The sequence below is a fragment of the Mesoplodon densirostris genome, chromosome 20 (genome assembly GCF_025265405.1).
Source record: "Mesoplodon densirostris isolate mMesDen1 chromosome 20, mMesDen1 primary haplotype, whole genome shotgun sequence".
Taxonomy (NCBI): domain Eukaryota; kingdom Metazoa; phylum Chordata; class Mammalia; order Artiodactyla; family Ziphiidae; genus Mesoplodon; species Mesoplodon densirostris.
In genome coordinates this window covers 15140128-15153321 of record NC_082680.1, presented here as the reverse complement: position 1 = coordinate 15153321, position 13194 = coordinate 15140128, and the positions used below count along the sequence as shown (strand labels likewise).

At 36.8% G+C, this 13194-nt stretch overlaps 1 pseudogene; it reads right to left on the bottom strand.

Moving 5' to 3' along the window:
- Window positions 1-955: 955 nt before the first annotated feature.
- The window catches only part of LOC132481172 (AP-1 complex subunit sigma-2-like), a 29396-nt pseudogene continuing 17157 nt past the window's right edge, over window positions 956-13194 (bottom strand).

The window sequence follows — 13194 nt, the reverse complement described above, 5'->3', positions numbered from 1 at the left end:
TATGCACTCATGGAAGGCAGGGCCAGTGTGATCTCTCCATTTTTGCACCCTCCCGTGTCGTCTATAAAATTTATTACGACTGTTTGCACATGGGAGGTGTCCAGTGATTTTGCTTTACTAAATTGAATCTCACCTTCTGTTTACCTAAAATATTCTACATTAAGCCCTAGCTCTCATCTGTTCTCTACAGGGCTTGGCACTTCAAAACCCACATGTATATGCACAGAAAATAACTCAAAACGATACACAAAAAATTCCTAACAGTGGTTATTTCTGAAGAGGGAGATTGGGTGGATGAGTACAGTGGGAAACTGGAACTTTTCACTCTGTGATTTTCTGTACAGTTTACAATATTATACTACCTACTTTATAATAAAAGCAAATGAAACTCCACAGCCCCTGACACAGACTCAGTCACGCTTGTTTAAGGACTTGAATATACTTCAAGACAACTAATGTTGATTCAAGAGTACATTTCAAGAGTGGAGAATTATGCAGTTCTTTTTTTTTTTTTTTTTTTCAAGGTTTTAAAAGCAGTATTTATTGATTGAAAATAAATGTGTAGATAAGCTCTCAGTAGCATGGACTCCACATTATTTTTTAATGAGCTTGAAGTACACGAAGACTCCTTAAATCTTCCGCCATTTATCTTGTGTGTGCTTTTAACCAGCACCACATTCAAATGTGGGTGAATTTTCAACATTTTACTCAAAAAATTTTTTCTTTAAATTCTTCCTTCAGCAGTTCTTCATAATTTGACAAACTTTTGGAAAGAGACAGATAAAAACACACAACAGTGGTGTACATTGGACATTTATTACAACTAATTGGCGATGTGATAAGATGTGCTCATGTGGCCTGAATATTGGTCACAAGCACAACAAAGCTTAATCCAGCCCAGCAGATACAAATGAAAGTGTAAACTGTGAAGACATGTTTACATACATAGATGTATAAAAGTGACATTGAAACAACTATATATCCTTAAAAAATATAGAGCCCGCTAGTGCCATTTTACCTCATTCAACTCACACTTTCATATGAGAGGTGGTATCTGTTTTTATATTTATGACTTCCAATAACTAGGCAGTGCCACAGAAGGGAAGGAAGCTGCCCTAAAGTTTGCTGCACTTCTAAGTGGAGGGAAGCAATAAGGGAGTAAAATAAATTTGGCTGTAACGAGCACCCTGGAAGGAATATTCGTGCTTTAAACAATGACTTATGCAACACTTTGTGAAGGGAGTAAAACATTTTCCGTAACATACTGTTATTAAGAATCCCTGGTAAGTCAACATTTCCATTTTATTTTGGGGGCATCAAAAAGAATACAACTAAGTGACTAAATGACTATGACAACAAGAAACTTATCTCAGGAGTCAAGTGTTCCTTGGCCTTAAAAATAACGTGCTTACTATTATGAAACAGCTGATCTCTGTTCCTCGTCCCAGGTCTGGAATGCCTAAGAAATAATTTTTAGTGTAAAACAGCATCATTCCCTTAGTCTTTTGTGTATTCCCTTTGTTTTAAGGTGTTTAGTTTCTAATAAGGGTCTTTGGTATACATTTGTTTTTTTTCTAAAGTTTCAACATAGAGTGAAATTTTTATTCATTTGATATGTGACATGTCAATTCCCTTTATTCGCACATATACTAAAATGCACTAGTCTTTGGTTTCATAAAACCAGGTTTCACATAATTTAACTTTTTTGCCAAAGACAGTAATTAATAAATGTATATTGCCTGATTGTGTCATATTCATAGATACACATAATCAAGGTAATGATAATAATCTATTCAAGAGAAACAGACCTATAAACTTTAAAATAGCCAGAAAAAATATCTTTCTTTTCCTGCATTCGTTCTAATTCGTATTTAAGTCCCTTATTATCACTTGATTAACCAAAATTCCCTTTAAAAAAAGATTGTGTAGGCCTGAATGAAGCAGCTTAGCAGAACAGTAATACTGACAAGACGTCATCTTACACCATTAGCTAACATGGACATGAAGGCAGTGACCATCTACAGTGTGTGAAATGCCACAAGAAGTCATCAACAGGGGAGGAGAGTTATGTCAGTCCAATTTCTTCAAGAACGCTACGTGGGGTTTCAGCTTCCTCCTGTAGTAGATCAGCCTGCTCAATTGCTTTAAGGACATTTTTCTTGGATGTTTCCTGAACTTCTCCTCCCAAAAGAAACTCATCCAAAATAAAATAAGCCTTCTCAAAATTAAAGATGATATCAAGTTCACACACACTGCCAAAATACTTGTCAAGTAATTCCACGTAACGATGAATTATTTCCAGGGTAATTAGTTCATTGTCCTGATCCTCAATAGCACAGCAAAAATACAGACTGGCATATCATTTCTGCAGTCGAAGCTTTCCCTGACGACTAAAAAGCAACATAAACTGCATGGCGGCCGCGGGCCGCAGGCGCGGCGGGGCTCGGCCGGCGGAGGCGGCGGCTGAGGGGAAGCCCCTGTCGCTCAGCTGAGGAAGAGAAGCCGTGTTGCTGTGGGTAGAGGACCCAGTTCGCTGCAGTTCTTTTTTAATAAAAAAGTTTTATCATGCTAAATTCTAGAGGAATAAATGACATGAGAAGAGTTTAAAATTTATTCTTTTTTAAAAAAATTAATTTGTTTATTAATTTATTTTTGGCTGCGTTGGGTCTTTTTTTTTTTTTTTTTTTTTTTCTTTTTGCGGTATGTGGGCCTCTCACTGTTGTGGCCTCTCCCGTTGCGGAGCACAGGCTCCGGATGCGCAGGCCCAGCGGCCATGGCTCACGGGCCCAGCCGCTCCGCGGCATATGGGATCCTCCCAGACCGGGGCACGAACCTGTATCCCCTGCATCGGCAGGCGGACTCTTAACCACTTGCGCCACCAGGGAGGCCCTGCGTTGGGTCTTCGTTGCTGTGCGTGGGCTTTCTCTACTTGCAGCAAGCGGGGGCTACTCTTTGTTGCGGTGTGTGGCCTTGTCATTGCAGTGGCTTTTCTTATTGTGGAGCACGGACACTAGGCACGTGGACTTCAATAGTTGTGGCTTGTGGGCTCTAGAGCACAGGCTCGGTAATTGTGGCACACAGGCTTAGTTGCTCCGCAGCATGTGGGATCTTCCCAGACCAGGGCTTGAACCCATGTCCCCTGCATTGGCAGGTAGATTCCTAACCACTCTGCCACCAGGGAAGTCCCTAAAATTTATTCTTGAATGTGCATATATATAAGATATTATTTCAGATTTTAAGACAGAAAAGGAGATAAAATTGGATGTATATAGCTAACTAATTGCTGAAATTTTAAAATAAAATAAAAGATAACTGTTTGATTTTTATAATTACATTATAATTTGAGTAACTTCTGTTTTAGAGTTGAAAAAAACAGCTCTCCATAAGGCAAAGAAGAAACTAATTGTAGTTTACATATTTATCGCAAGATATATTGGGGCATTCATGCTTTTGTTTTAAAAAATAGTTATTTAGAAATATATATAATCAATTTATGCGTAATTTAAAATGTATGAACAGTAAGACCATGAAAATATTACTACACACAACAGGGTTAATTAGCCATAAACTTATCCTGAACAAAAGTTCTGTCTCTGGATGGGTCTTATACATAATTTGTAACTTCAATGATATGATCTTCCTTCTTCATTTTACCATACTATTATTAGAGATGTATGAAATATAAATTATTCTTTTCATTTATGGTGCATGTTGAAGAATTACATGTCATAAAATCCCTTGACATCATCCTATTTTACCAACAGTGATTGTGGGATATAAAAGATGGTTCTAAGAGCAGCTTGCACTCCTTCTCAGAAGTTGACACTAATCTCTTGAGAGCAAATATAGAAAGAGAAGCTGACAAATTAGGCAATTACCAAGGAAACTTTAATCTTTTCACTAGGCATGAAATGTACAGCCTAACTAAGCAAGTATTATTTACCTCTATAGGAGACTTTTCATTATTTTAGAAACATAAAGAACATCAGTTCCAGCATTTTCATGAGGTTAAAATTTTGGTAAGTCTGATATCTTTGATATCCTAATTAAAGCAGAGTTTGGATTCTTGAAAGAAAATAATTTCATTAAGACTGAGCTCTGCCCACCAGAGCAGCAGTCATCTCTACCCACCACCAGTCCCTCCCATCAGGAAACTCACACAAGCCTCTTAGATAGCCTCATCCACCAGAAGGTAGACAGTGGAAGCAAGAAGAACTACAATCCTGCAGCCTGTGGAACAAAAACCACATTCACAGAAAGACAGACAAGATGAAAAGGCAGAGGGCTATGTACCAGATGAAGGAATAAAATAAAACCTCAGAAAAACAACTAAATGAAGTGGAGATAGGCAGCCTTCCAGAATAATGATAGTGAAGATGATCCAGGACCTTGGAAAAAGAATGGAGGCAAAGATCCAGAAGATGCAAGAAATGTTTAACAAAGACCTAGAGAATTAAAGAACAAACAGAGATGAACAATACAATAACTGAAATGAAAACTACACTAGAAGGAAACAATAGCAGAATAACTGAGGCAGAAGAACGGATAAGTGACCTGGAAGACACAATGGTGGAAATCACTGCTGTGGAACAGAATAAAGAAAAAAGAATGAAAAGAAAGGAGACAGCCTAAGAGACCTCTGAGACAACATTAAATGCAACAACATCCACATTATAGGGGTCCCAGAAGGAGAAGAGAGAGAGAAAGGACCCGAGAAAATACTTGAAGAGATTATAGTTGAAAACTTCCCTAACGTGGGAAAGGAAATAGCCACCCAAGTCCAGGAGGCACAGTGAGTCCCATACAGGATAAACCCAAGGAGAAACATGCCGAGACACATAGTAATCAAATTGGCAAAAATTAAAGACAAACAAAAATTATTGAAAGCAGCAAGGGAAAAACGACAAATTACATACAGGGGAACTCCCATAAGGTTAACAGCTGATTTCTCAGCAGAAACTCTACAAGCCAGAAGGGAGTGGCATGATATACTTAAAGTGATGAAAGGGAAGAACCTACAACCAAGATTACTCTCCCTGGCAAGGATCTCATTCAGATTCAGTGGAGAAATCAAAAGCTTTACAGACAAGCAAAAGCTAAGAGAATTCAGCACCACCAAACCAGCTCTACACCAAATGCTAAAGGAACTTCTCTAAGTGGGAAACACAAGAGAAGAAAAGGACCTACAAAAACAAACCCAAAGCAATTAAGAAAATGGTCATAGGAACATACATATTGATAATACCTTAAAAATGAATGGATTAAATGCTCCAACCAAAAGATACAGACTGGCTGAATGGATATAAAAACAAGACCCATATATATGCTGTCTAGAAGAGACCCACTTCATACCTAGGGACACATACAGACTGAAAGTGAGGGGATGGAAAAATATATTCCATGCAAATGGAAATCAAAAGAAAGCTGGAGTAGCTATACTCATATTAGAGAAATAGATTTTAAAATAAAGAATGTTACAAGAGACAAGGAAGGACACTACATAATGATCAAGGAATCAATCCAGGAAGAAGATATAACAATTATAAATATATATGCACCCAACATAGGAGCACCTCAATACATAAGGCAACTGTTAACAGTTATAAAAGAGGAAATAGACAGTAACACAATAATAGTGGGGGACCTTAACACCTCACTTACACCAATGGACAGATCATCCAAAATGAAAATAAATAAGGAAACAGAAGCTTTAAATGACACAATAGACCAGATAGATTTAATTGATTTTTATAGGACATTCCATCCAAAAACAGCAGATTACACTTTCTTCTCAAGTGCACACGGAACATTCTCTAGGATAGATCACATCTTGGGTCACAAATCAAGCCTCAGTCAACTTAAGAATATTGAAATCATCTCAAGCATCTTTTCTGACCACAACACTATGAGATTAGAAATGAATTACAGTGAAAAAAATGTAAAAAACACAAACACATGGAGGTGAAACAATACGTTACTAAATAAAGAGATCACTGAAGAAATCAAAGAGGAAATCAAAAAATACCTAGAGACAAATGACAATGAAAACACGCCGATCCAAAACCTATAGGATGCAGCAAAAGCAGTTCTAAGAGGGAAGTTTATAGCTATACAAGCCTACCGCAAGAAACAAGAAAAATCTCAAATAAACAATCTAACCTTACACTTAAAGGAACTAGAGAAAGAAGAAACAAACAAAACCCAAAGTTAGCAGAAGGAAAGAAATCATAAAGGTCAGAGCAGATATAAATGAAATAGAAACAAAGAAAACAGTAGGAAAGATCAATGAAACTAAAAGCTGGTTCTTTGAGAAGATAAAGAAGATTGATAAACCATTAGCCAGACTCATCAAGAAAAAGCAGGAGAGGATTCAAATCAATAAACTCAGAAATGAAAAAGGAGAAGTTACAACAGACACCACAGAAATACAAAGTATCCTGAGACTACTACAAGCAATTCTATGCCAATAAAATGGACAACCTGGAAGAAATGCACAAATTCTTAGAAAGGTATAACCTTCCAAGAATGAACCAGGAAGAAATAGAAAATATGAACAGACCAATCACAAGTAATGAAATTGAAACTGATTAAAACTCTTCCAACAAACAAAAGTCCAGGAGCAGATGGCTTCACAGGTGAATTCTATCAAACATTTAGAGGAGAGCTAATACCCATCCTTCTCAAACTCTTCCAAAAATTGCAGAGGAAGGAACACTCCCAAACTCATTCTATGAGGCCACCATCACCCTGATACCAAAACCAGACAGAGGTACTACAAAAAAGAAAATTACAGACCAATATCACCGATGAATATAGATGCAAAAATCCTCAACAAAATACTAGCAAACAGAATCCGACAACACATTTAAAGGATCATACACCATGATCAAGTGGGATTTATCCCAGGGATGCAAGGATTCTTCAGTATATGCAAATCAATCAATGTGATACACCATATTAACAAACTGAAGAATAAAAACCATATGATCATCACAATAGATGCAGAAAAAGCTTTTGACAAAATTCAACACCTATTTATGATAAAAACTCTCCAGAAAGTGGGCATAGGGGGAACCTATGTGAACGTAATAAAGGCCATATACAACAAACCCATAGCAAACATCATTCTCAATGGTGAAAAACTGAAAACATTTCCTCTAAGATGAGGAAGAAGAGAAGGATGTCCACTCTTACCACTGTTATTCAACATAGTCTTGGACGTTCTAGCCACGGCAATCAGAGAAATAAAAGAAATAAAATGAATACAAATTGGAAAAGAAGAAGTAAAACTGTCACTGTTTGCAGATGACATGATACTATACATAGAAAATCCTAAAAATGCCACCAGAAAACTACTAGAGCTAATCAATGAATTTGGTAAAGTTGCAGGACACAAAATTAATGCACAGAAATCTCTTGCATTCCTATATAGTAATGATGAAAAATCTGAAAGAGAAATTAAGGAAACACTCCCATTTACCATTGCAACAAAGAGAATAAAATACCTAGGAATAAACCTACCTAGGGAGACAAAAGACCTGTATGCAGAAAACTATAAGACACTGATGAAAGAAAGTAAAGATGATACCAAAGGATGGAGAGATAGACCATGTTCTTGGATTGGAAGAATCAATGTTGTGAAAATGACTATACTACCCAAAGCAACCTACAGATTCAATGCAATCCCTATCAAATTACCAATGACAGTTTTTACGGAGCTAGAATAAATAATCTTAAAATTTGTATGGAGACACAAAATACCCCGAATAGCCAAAGCAGTCTTGAGGGAAAAAAACGGAGCTGGAGGAATCAGGCTCCCGGACTTCAGACTATACTGCAAGGCTACAGTAATCAAGACGATATGGGGCTTCCCTGGTGGCGCAGTGGTTGATAGTCCACCTGCCGATGCAGGGGACACGGGTTCATGCCCCGGTTTGGGAAGATCCCACATGCCGCGGAGCGGCTGGGCCTGTGAGCCATGGCCGCTGAGCCTGCGCGTCCGGAGCCATTGCTCCGCAACGGGAGAAGCCACAACAGTGAGAGGCCCGCATACCGCAAAAGAAAAAAAAAAAAGAAAAACAAATACGTTATGAATTCTCTTATCTGTGTAATCTAAACAAAGAAACAAAAAAAGAAGCTTCTTTTTTTTTTTTTTTTTTGCGGTACGCGGGCCTCTCACTGCCGTGGCCTCTCCCGTTGCGGAGCACAGGCTCCAGACACACAGGCTCAGCAGCCATGGCTCACGGGCCCAGCCGCTCCATGGCATGCGGGATCTTCCCAGACCGGGGCACGAACCCACGTCCCCTGCATCGGCAGGCGGACTCCCAACCACTGCGCCACCAGGGAAGCCCCAAAAAGAAGCTTCTTGATACAGGGAACAGATGGGTGGTTGTCAGAGGTGAGAGGGTGCAGGTTGGACAAGATGGGCGAAAGAGGTCAAACGGTAAAAAAATTAAAATAAATAAAGTTTCCTTCCTGATTTACATAAATGAAAATAAAAGCTATGGCTCAAATTGCCAAATATATATTTATATGTAACTCAGATTTAACAATTACATAGGAAAGTAGAGTGGTGGCCATAAATACATAATAAATGTCTCTTTCAATGAATCACAAATTTTGTATATATTTCAGAAAGTCATCTCCTTATAAAGTTATTTTCCAAGATAATGTTTCTCAATATTTAAAAAGATCATAAAAAAAAGGTAAAATGGGATGCAATCCGATAGGGGTAAATAAAAGATGTCCAAAGAATTTAGCTCTCTGCTTCTCCGGAATCCAGTCTGAATTGCTTCCCTAACTGTGCCATGGATATGCTTCCTCAACTCAGGATCCATCTCTATATCATTTCCCCTGCATACACTTAGGAAGATTTTTCACCACAAAGCTGATGTGAATATTATCTATTTAAAGTTCATTTTTTAAAAAAAGTTTAAAAGGAACGAAGCATGAAGCAGTGCCTAGGGTATCGGTAGTTACTTAATTGAGAGTGACACTTGTCAGAATTAATGCAAGGCCTGTGGCTTGTTGCTGTTAAACCTACAAGTTTTGTACCTCAAAGAAAAGCTTTTTTCAACTGATAGAGTTTCTCAGGGATGAATCCCTTTATTTTGCAGACTCCTAAACTTCAGTAAATGTGTTGGAAGAATTCTTATTTAAAGGCACATTACCTTGAAAGAAATAAGAATGGAAAGTGAGAGAATATATTCATATGTATATGTGTATATATACATGAATATTCACTGCAGCACTATATGTAAGAGGCCAAAAGTGAAAGCTACTGGAATGGGAAAGTGACCTTGGACAAGATACTTACCTCTGTTTTTTGTTCATCTGTAAAAGCAGGAATCATAATAGCACATTATTATTATTATTATTTATTAGGGTGGTTTTGAGGATTAAACAAGTATATGTAACACTTAGAACAGTGCCTTGTGAATATTAAGTGATATATAAATATCTATTATTAAGATGAAACTCAGAGCAACAAGAAAGGTTCTGTTGGTGTCTTCAGTTTCTGCTATGGCGGGAGCACATTTTGCTTTTGTTCAGAACTATTTGGGGAAAACTGACAAAGGAGAAAAATCCATGCGTGTACTGCTTGTCTCATTGTGAAACAAAGAACATCCTTAATTGTCTCTCCACTGTGCCAGGCATCCTCATTATCAAGTCAGACAGCAGCATTTATTACCTGCTCCCTGTGTGCAGGTGCAGAAAGGAGTATTTATTAAATGTCCATTTTCACATTGTGTCATGTTCTTTCTAAAGCTAGTCAAAAAGCAGAGTCCTGGTTCTAAAATAAAATCGTGACTTACAGTTGTATAAGATTGCAGTTCTTGTGGCTTCGAATAACACCCCGAACAGTGTGAGTTCCAACTTATAATTGTGACAGACATATTCTTCGTATTACTTAGCACTTACAATGATGCTTCTATAGACCAGTTAGCAGCATTCTACTGTCAGGTGTAATGCAGTTGAGACTATAATATTGATCAGCTCAATTAGTCTTGAATTCTCTGCAAACAGAAGTATTCACAGTCAAGGAGCTTATGATTAGCTGGTGTTCTACTTCATCATTTTAAGAACCGTTCAGTTAGAATAGATACAGTGCTGGCTAAGGTGCAGACAGGCGTGGAATGAGACATAGCAGGGCAAAGGAGATTTCTGAAAGGCTCTTTACAAGTGGTTCTGAATCTCAGTGTTTATTTCAGGGGCTTTGGTTAATACTAAGGTGGAGACCATGGCTGGAGACCAAATAGTGTTCTCCGTGACTTTGAGTTGAACTCATCCACTATAGATCTTTTATAGGCGTTGCAGTAAGTAGGATCTTGATGAAGCTTCTGGACAGAAGCCAGAGGACTTTGATTTCAGTTAACGACTAATAGATGAGCTAGAAAAGTTCTTTCCACTTATTTATTTGTTTTTAGTGTGTGAGATATAAAACCAGTGAGAGTAGTACCTGCTTCCTTACTAATGAAGAGACATAAACCTTTAGTTGAGATTCTATCTTTCAAACCAAGATATAATTTAATTTCTTCTTTTAGTTTTTAAAATATGTTGATTCTTTATAGATTTGAATGTAATTATCTTTTGAGATTATTAATTCTATATTTCATAATTGTTATGCAAACTAGCTCTAAAACTGAAAAATTTGATTAGAATTCCAGAAGGAATACCAATTTGTTGATTCAAGTACCTCCTTCTAGATATAATTTCCCCCTCCATGTGTCCTAATTTGCATGTTAAGAACCTCTCTGAATAGAGAGTGTAATATTTTCAACATATCTGTTGAATCTATTCATTTATTCTTTCCTTTATTCAACAGATATTTAATGCTCACCTATTATGTACCAAGCACTTTTGTAGGGACTAGGAGTAGAACAGTGAGAAAGACATACCAGGTCCCCACTACCATAAAGTTTACGTGACAATGAGGGGAGAGAGGCGATGGACAAGTAACCAAATACATGAACGAGGTAATTTCAGGCGGTGATTAATATTGTGAAAATGATTAAATAAGTGATACTCCAGAGAGTTCCTAGGGGGTATGCAGCTGTTTTCTATAGCATCACTAAAGAGTATTTGTACTGATGTCCAAATAAGAACCCACCTATGATAAGGTCTTGAGGGGGAATATGGTTCATTGTTATGTTGTCCTTTATTCAATAAATGTTTGTTAAAGGTCACAATTGGGGGCCAAATTGTATGACTTTATCCTGGAATTTCAGAATTGTATAAGTTGATGAAAAGAAAATATCTGTATATACCTATGTATATACATGTCTGTGACACGAACTCAGCAGCTCCTCAGATCTCCCTACATTAGTGAGCAACGTAAGTTTCACGGATAGTTGGTGCTGAAGGAGGAGGAGCAAATCCATGAATAAGCTTCATTAGTCCTGTCTTTCCTTTAAAATCTGATTGTTCAACCATCATCACAGTTTTCTGGGGGGTTTTTTTGCCCTTTCCCCACACAGCTTCAAATTGCCATCTTCATCTTCTTCCTACTAAATTCCTTCCCTTATTCTCACCCTTCACATCTCAAATGGCTCCACCCTTTATTATCTAATCCTGTCCCAACTTCTAAATCTTTGTCTCTCCACATCTATCACTGGTGCGAACCAAACAAAGGGCCTCATGGAAGACAGAAAGATATTATAAAAATTAATGCTTATTTTTCTACCAAGTCATTATATTCACAATCTCATCAGAAAAGGTCATCATTGTTCTTCCATGAGATGCCCCTTATTGAATCTCCTGGAGTCCTCACTTGGCTTTGGGGAGTGAGAGGAAATTGCAGGCCAATAACTCATGACTTCAGTGATTCTCTTCTCTTTTATTCCCTCTAATGTCTGTACATAGATTGTGAAGTGTGTGTGTGTACGTGTGTGTGTGTTTTGGGGACGGGCAGGCATGTATGCAAGCATGCACATGGATAAATGCGGCAGTGGGTGAGCCAGTTAGGAAACTTCTTTACAATAATATGGTGACTAGCATTTATTTAACTTGTCATCTGAAATCATCCCTGCATTCCTGAGATAAACTCCACTTGAGCGTGATGTTTTTGTTTTTTGGCATATTCTTGGATTTTACCTGCTAATATATATTTTTAAAGAATTTTTGCCTTTATGTTTCTGAGAGATAATGGTTTATAATTTTCTTTCTTGAAATATCTTTATCTCATTTTGATATTAAAATAGTGTTGGTCTTATAAAATGAGTTGGGCAGCATTTCCTCTTCCTGTATTTTTTGAAAGAGTTTGTGGTTTGTGGAAAGATTGGTGGTATATTCTTCATAAACATTTTGAATAATTTACAAGTAAAGTCACCTTGGCTCAGAGTTTTTATTGTATGAAGATTTTATTACAGCCTAAATTCCTTTAACAAATATTAGGCTATTTAGGTTTTTAATTTTTTTTTTCCTGTACAGTTTTGGTCAGAGGAATTGTGCAAAGAGTATGTCCATTCCATCTAACTTGTCAAGGTTCTTGTCATAACATTGTTCATAATAATATCTTATAGTCTTTTAAAATCTGTAGGCTCCATTATGATGTCCCCTCTTTTATTTCTAATGTGGTAATTTGGTTCTGCTCACTTTCTAGAATATTATAATTAGAGGTTTATCCTTTTTTTGGTTATTTCAAAGAACTAGCTTTTGGTTTCATTGATTTTTCTTTATTGTTTGTCTGCTTTTCATTTTTCTGATCTCCAATTTTATCTTTATTTTCTTCCTTCTACATAATTTAAGTTTAATTATTCTTATTTTTCTACCTTCTAAGATTAAAGATTTTAAGATAGAAGTTAGGTTGTTGATTTTAGATCTTTCTTCTTTTTCAATATTAGTATTGTTTTAATTAATTGTTTTAATATTAGTATAGCAACAATATAATAGTAAAAGATGTTATATACTTTTTGTTATATTGTTCATTATCATTCAGTAAAAAATGTTTTCTAATTTCCCCTGTGTCCTCTACTTTGCCCATGGATTATTTAGAAGTGTATTATTCAGTTTCCAAATATTTGGAATTTCTAATTTAACCCTATTGTGGTAGGACAACTTACTCTGTAGTATTTTAAGGCTTTTAAATTAATGAGACTTGGTTAATGGTTCAGCAAGATCTTTTTTGATATTGGGCATGTGTCCTATGAATATCAGTTAGATCGAGTTAATTGATAGTGTGATTCAAATTTCTAT